Source organism: Gopherus evgoodei, chromosome 9, assembly GCF_007399415.2.
Source record: "Gopherus evgoodei ecotype Sinaloan lineage chromosome 9, rGopEvg1_v1.p, whole genome shotgun sequence".
NCBI classification, from domain to species: domain Eukaryota; kingdom Metazoa; phylum Chordata; order Testudines; family Testudinidae; genus Gopherus; species Gopherus evgoodei.
Genome location: NC_044330.1, coordinates 86,036,190 through 86,042,189, shown reverse-complemented (window position 1 = coordinate 86,042,189; position 6,000 = coordinate 86,036,190). Strand labels below are relative to the sequence as shown.

General features: G+C 41.5%; 1 protein-coding gene across 1 annotated transcript in view; it reads left to right on the top strand.

The window, feature by feature from the left end:
* The first annotated feature begins 305 nt into the window (after window positions 1-305).
* Window positions 306-6,000, top strand: part of LOC115658032 (potassium voltage-gated channel subfamily C member 3-like) — a 29,382-nt gene continuing 23,687 nt past the window's right edge. The window contains exons 1-2 of the mRNA XM_030576492.1: window positions 306-392; window positions 2,842-2,952. The gene's annotated coding sequence lies outside the window, so the exon portion shown is untranslated. The remainder of the gene's footprint in view (window positions 393-2,841; window positions 2,953-6,000) is intronic.

The following is a 6,000-nucleotide window of genomic DNA, read 5'->3' as shown; positions in this document are numbered from 1 at the left end:
GTTCAGGTGGGGTTACAGAGCTCTGTTCCAGGCTTTCTGAAGAATCATCTCTGTATGAGTTACGTTCAGTTCACATTTTTTAAATTTTTCCTCCACAGCCATAAGACCTTTGTCTTTCAAAACGAAAGCTGAGATTCTGAAGAACAAGATAGTAACTTCAGAGAAGTGCTGGTATGGCATATGGGTTCATATTGGCTGTTACCATGCCCTGGCTATATGCTTTGGGTTTCCTGGATGCTTAGCTGTAGGAAGAACATAGCATTTGTATTATGCATTGCTTCCTTCTGTTTTCCTAGATGCCGAATAACCATCAGAATATTCCTACATTCCTGTCCTAGGGTACCTGCAGAGCTCACAGAAAACAATAAGAAATGCTGCAGCAATGATCATTGGTAAGCATAGCAAATTCACTTGATATTTATTTAGATGCTTCCCTCAAAGCCCTTTTCTGTTCTATCTGACAGCACCGTTTAACTCCTCACTTCCAGAATTCTAAGATGAAGGGGGTAGCGGGGAGAGTCAGAACTGTGAGTATTCCAAGAGGAAGGGAGCAGCTTAGGTGTCTTAACCCCACTTACTACCCATACCCATAACTCTTTGGCTGCACCTATGGAAAACCCTAGAGTATCATGTGAATTCAGTCTCTTTTGGAAATCAGCCCCTCAGTAACTTCTGGGTATTTGATGCTTTGTGTATATATTTAATGAATGTATTTAATTTCCCAAGGGTTGCCTTGGGAGAATAGCTGAATCTTTAGCAGTTTTTCTCAAAGAATTTGAAAACAATCCCTACTTTCCCTATCTGTAAAATGCGGATAAGAACACAGACGTTAGGTCGACACTACAAGCTAGGGCATAATTCCTTTACTTGTGTACACGTACTTGTGGTAGCTCAATGAGCACTAGTGCAAGAATAAATAGTATTGTAACCCTAGTACCACAGGCGGCAGCAGCAGTGAAGGTATGTCTGAGCCATGCCAAGAACACACAACCACCCACAAGTTTCACGTGGATTTGTACTCAGTGCTACTCAGGCTACTGCAGCTGCTCCTGTGCCAGAGGCTGACTGCTGCCACTCCAGCCTAGCGGTGAGGCTGGGTACCAATCAGCTGTTTGGCAGTCCCCAGAGCACCAGCCAGCTGTTCCCATGGCCAGTCCTGGGACTGCCAAACCGCTGATCACCGCCAGCTCCAGGGCTGCAGATCAGCTGATGCCAGGGCCACCAAACAGCTGATCAACAACCAGCCCTGTGGCCGCAGTTCAGCTGACCCGCGGCCATTGCTCCAACTGCCCTGGGGTTGGCCTCTGCCCCAGAAGTAGTCCCGGAAACCGTGACCTCTCTGATTTCCATGACAGAATAGTAGCCTTAGTCATAATCAATTTTCCTGTTTTCTGACTTTCCAAGATCCCCGTGTTCACATTGTACACAATTCTTCTGAATCCAAACAGACTTTTAAAAAATTCGTTTTTAAAAAAACACCGACTTTGGCAGAAGTGGCATTTAAAAATGCTCCCTTTTTAACATTTGAGTGGGGAGCATCTCATCTTTTCTCAAAGGACTCTATCTACACAAGCACAGCCTTTACAAACCCCAAACACAGACATGACCATCTCACATGCACCCATAATGCAGTATGCATATTTCTACATACCACAGGCCAGATTCTTAACAGGATACATAAGAATCAAGAATGAGAGGTAAGGGTAATAAGTGGAGATGTGAGGGGGCCAGGCATATCCCCCATTTCTGTTCTCTTCAATGCCCTAATGAATGCCCCCATGCTCTGGGGGCTCGCTACTTGGCAGGAGTCCATCATATCTCAGAAAACAGCATAATATATGCCAGGTATTATTACTTTCAAAGGAGTGTATAAACATTAACATATTCAGCCTTACAACCTGCCTTCCCAGAGGTAGGTAATATTATCCCCATGCTATTACCCCCAAAATAGATTTTTGGAACGCCCTAGAATAACCTGCCTATTGCCACCTTAAGCTATCCCTCCCAAGGTATAGGTTTTCAGGGCAGTTAAGGAAACACTGAAGGACATGGATATAACCTTCCGATAAATGATTGACCCAGGCAGTATTCTTTCCAGAACAAAGTATCTTTTATTGATGTAACTAATAATCCCTTCTGCAATGTGATCTAAAATAACTACTAATTCTCTGAAACATAAATTAGACACAAATCCCTTAATGCAAGTTAAAAAAGCATCTAAACTACAATAGCATGCAGTTCAAATGATTCTAAGCAATGTGTTCTGCCACAGATGGCAGGCAGCAAGTTCTTAATCTTGTACTTTGTAATTTTCTTGTGTACAATTTAATTAAAACACACACACACTTCAAACAAACACATACTAATACTACACTAAAATATTATACTTAACATAAGCCTGCTAGTTTTTAGTTTTATCTCCTAGTTATTAATGGTTGATGCTGACGCTGTGGTGGCTGATGCTGTTTCTGGTGTTGTCAGCGTCAGTCAACTGCCAATTTAGAAAGCTTCTTTGGAATTTTCTCTCTCTCTCTGTCTCTCACCGGCAGCTCTTCTCACTCCTTTCCAGTAGTTCTTCTTGCTGTTTCCTGACTGACTTCTGCCTGTGATCATCTGTCTGCCTTTTATGCTGTCCTGTCAGAACTGTTTTTTATAGTCTATTTTAATCTCTACTGACTATGCTCACTACTAGATATTACCTCATCCTTAGCTACCAGAGGAAGCAGCCCCAAACCAGCCCAAACTGGAGCTGTTTGACCTCTTCTCAACCTTATGATTCACAAGTTCATTGTCCAGCATTATCTCATTCATCACATGCCTACTTGTGTTGTTTTACCTCAGAGCCATGATTGCCTCATCTGATGTACTGCCCATGCTCCAGATCTAGGCCTGCTTCGTGGCCATACCTCATTTTATGCTGAGTTCTGGTCATTTGACTTACGATATCCAATGGTAAGTAACCTGCAACTTTCTGTGGTGAAATGACTTCTGCTTACTCAAGCTGGGGTACCGTAACTTAGGCTGACTTATCCCGGTAGTGAAGACAAATCCTTGGATAATAGAGGACAGTGTCTCGCCCCAGTCCAAGGTTTGGTCTGAATAGTGTCTTATTCTTTTGAACAAGACTGAACGCTCTCTCTCCTGCATTTGAATGGGGTAAAACTAAGAGAAGCCTGGCAATCCTGGACAGTAATAGGAACTTTGAGAAAGAGCTTTTGACATTGCTAAGATATGCCCACAGTGTCCATCCTGTATGGCACAGCAGTGTTCTCTGTCAGTTTGTAGTGCCGCCTCAACTGTACACACTGAGTGATATCTGATTTCTGCATCAACTGGTAATCAACAAACTCCTCTTGAACCTCCCTATCTCAGCTGGAGAGAGATTGAACATGTACAGGTATCTACCAACAAAGTGCGCAGTGTGTTCAAAAGTGCAGTTTTCCCTGCTATCAAAGTTCACAAACGCTGCCATCTTTAACATTTCATCATTCAGAGTAGTTTCTTACATGTATACTTGGCTACACTCGACTGCTGTGGCTGCACAAAAGAACTTCTATTTTCTGCTCTTCCAGCTTCCAACCTGTTTTGTGACCAACCCTACAAACTGGAAGCTGATTGTCCGAATTAACGAAGTCTATATCTGTAAGGGAGACGGCATATTTTTGATCACTTGCACCTGAGTAAACTTTCCTAGCAGTTTCCTCACAAAAGTAGAAAAAACACCATCTATCATGTAAACACAAGGATCTTCCCTCTGCAGAAACTTGTTAGTGGTGCTAAACACTGGGAGGACAGCCTGATAGAACAACAGATAAACTTCTGTCATGGGATCCCTGAAAGCAGCACTTATTCTCTTGAATCTTGCACAGCTATCAATAGACAAAAAACAGCTTTTTGAGAGCTGCACATTGCTGTAACAATCTTTTAATAGCTATTTCCAGGCTAAGACATCTAGTATCAGAGTAGCAGCCGTGTTAGTCTGTATCCGCAAAAAGAACAGGAGTACCTGTGGCACCTTAGAGACTAATCAATTTATTTGAGCATAAGCTTTCGTGGGCTACAGCCCACTTAATCGGATGCATCTAGTGGAAAATACAGTAGGAAGATATACACACATGGAGAACGTGAAACAATGGGTGTTACCATACACACTATAAGGAGAGTGATTATCAGCAGGAGAGAAAACATCTAGTATGAACATGCATCAGAATCTCTGTGTTCAACATCACAGGAACTACAGAACTCCTCCATGAATGACTTTCATTTTGTGCTTTTGTGAAAGTAATAGTAGCAATCAATACATAAATCTTCAACGTAAAATCCTGACACTCTAGAAAACTGTGAAGCACCGCAGTATTGTGGATGATGTGACATGGACATCCCATGAAATATACCCATGCATTCTTACTTTGAACCAGTGTCTTCAATGAATTATTCTTACCCATGTTTACACTGGCATTGTCTACAGAAAACCCAACACAGTTATCCCATAGTATCTCATAAACATCATTCTCTCATCATGTTTTGGAACAAATTTATTTTGCAGTGGCTTCATAAAGGCCAATAGTGAGGCATAAGTCAAGTAACTGGTTGTCACTAGATGTTTCTAAGCTTCTGTTGTTAGAGCCATCAACAGAGAGAGAAAAGGCTTTCAGTCTTCATTTGTCTCACAAGATGCTTTTGGAAATAGGGAGCAATGGCACCGTTCAGCATACATGTTGATTTGATTGTTGCAGAATGTTGGGCAATCTGGCTGTCAGGGAAGGTATCTTTAAACAGGGGCCACAGGTGCTGCTGTGCAAGCACAGTTGTAACTTTCACTTCTGCGCATGTCAATGGAGAGGGGTAAAAACAACATTTATATTTCGTACACAAACAAATTGTAATATGCAAAAAAAATGAATATTTTTTCAAAGCTAAATATAAAAATGGGGAATTAATAGACAATTAAGGAACATTCAAACAGTATAACCAAATTTTTACAAACATGTATGTTAATAATATACAAATAAAGCGGATTTTTTTAATGTGATATAAGGATTGCAAGTTTTTATCTGTGTAACTCTATTTGTAACATCCTGTATTTTAATAATCCTGTTGTGGATAAGGGTATCAGCTTAGTTAATTAATATTTAACCATCATCAGGACACATTGAAAACTGTACAGAAACAGAAAAATCTTGTTCCCAATAAAAGTTAATTCAGAAAAACAAAATTTTCTGAAAGAACATTGCAGAGTTTCTGACAAAGTACTAAGATTACAGTTTTACCAAAACAAACAAACAAAAAAAGAAAAGTCTAATTACTGCTGGGACAAAAGGTATTAAATGAATTTACATCTGTGAAGACACTGCTCTGCTATTTGTGTGATGTATTTTACTTTCCAGTTTATGAGTTACATCTCTTTCTCTTTGATGGCCAGAGGGCTGCTACTAGTGACACCAGAAGCAGAGCTAAGGGAGGTTTGCGGGAGCTGTAGTCACCCTAAAATTTGCCTTAGGTCCACCTCCTCACTTCCATAACCACGCTTCCCAGTGCAAAGATAAAATTTTATGCAGAAGTATGGGTGATATGGTATGGCATTTATACCCTTACTTCTCTGCTGCTAGTGGTGGTGGCGCTGCCTTCGGAGCTGGGATCCCGGCCAGCAGCCGCTGCTCTCCGGCTGTCCAGCTCTGAAGGCAGAGGGGAGAGAATGGTGGCTGCTGGCCGGGCACCCAGCTCTGAAGGCAGTGCTGCCACCATAGTGCAGAAGTAAGGGTGGCATGGTATGCCACACACATGTAGTTCCCATGGTTAAATTCTGGTAAATTAATGGTAAATTCTCAGAATGGAGAGGGGTAACTAGTGGTGTTCCCCAAGGGTCAGTCCTAGGACCAATTCTATTCAATTTATTCATAAATGATCTGAAGAAAGGGATAAACAGTGAGGTGGCAAAGTTTGCAGATGATACTAAACTGCTCAAGATAGTTAACCAAAGCAGACTTTGAAGAACTTCAA